Source organism: Cariama cristata, unplaced genomic scaffold (genome assembly GCF_000690535.1).
Source record: "Cariama cristata isolate BGI_N322 unplaced genomic scaffold, ASM69053v1 scaffold33892, whole genome shotgun sequence".
Classification (NCBI taxonomy): Eukaryota; Metazoa; Chordata; class Aves; order Cariamiformes; family Cariamidae; genus Cariama; species Cariama cristata.
This window is the reverse complement of record NW_009606092.1, coordinates 11,760-12,515: the sequence shown is the minus strand read 5'-3', so window position 1 is coordinate 12,515 and position 756 is coordinate 11,760.

Below are 756 nucleotides of genomic sequence, written 5' to 3'. Positions count from 1 at the left end.
GCTGGAGTCTCCTGGGCCCCTTCTCTGTGGGGTGGCCCTGTAGCTGGAGGGGACACGTGTGTCCCCAGCAGAGCTGATGCTGGTGTCCCTGCAGGGTGGCTGTGCTGGGACCTGGCTGGGTATTTCCTCTGGCCCTTCGGCAAAGTGATCCAGAAAGCGGAGGTAACGGCGTGACGTGGACTGGGACCCCGTGGGGGGTGGCTGGGGTGTCCCACGCTGTACCCTGACATCCCCCGTCTCCTCCAGGTCCCCAAATCCCGCTGGGCGCTGGGTGCGTGTGAGGCAGCTGCAGGGGAGAGCTCAGCCCTGCTCGGCGGCCCCCGCTGGCGCCTGTGGTGCTGGGCGGATGCTGGATACTGGGTGAGCCCCGTGCTGGACACAGCGACACCCTCTTCCTGAGCATGGGCACCCCAGGAGTGCCCCATGGCGGTGGGGATAGCACCCACGGGTGCCTCTGCTCCTCTGGGGTGGGTGTTTTGGGGGGACCAAACCCTAAAGGTGGCTGCCCGTTTGCAGCAGTGTGCTGGCACAGTGGTGTGGCTATGCCTGGGCTACCCGGTGCTAGCGCTGGCCCACGGGCTGGTGTGTGTCACCGCGTGGCTCCTCGTCTTCCTGATCCCCGTGGCCAAGCTGAGCGCCCGCACCGCTGCCCGCGTCCTGCTGCTGCCCCCGGAGTGGGTGCTCATCCGCCGCATCGAGTTGGACGGGAGTGTTGATCTGCTGGAGGGCAGGAAGGCTCTGCAGAGGGGTCTGGAC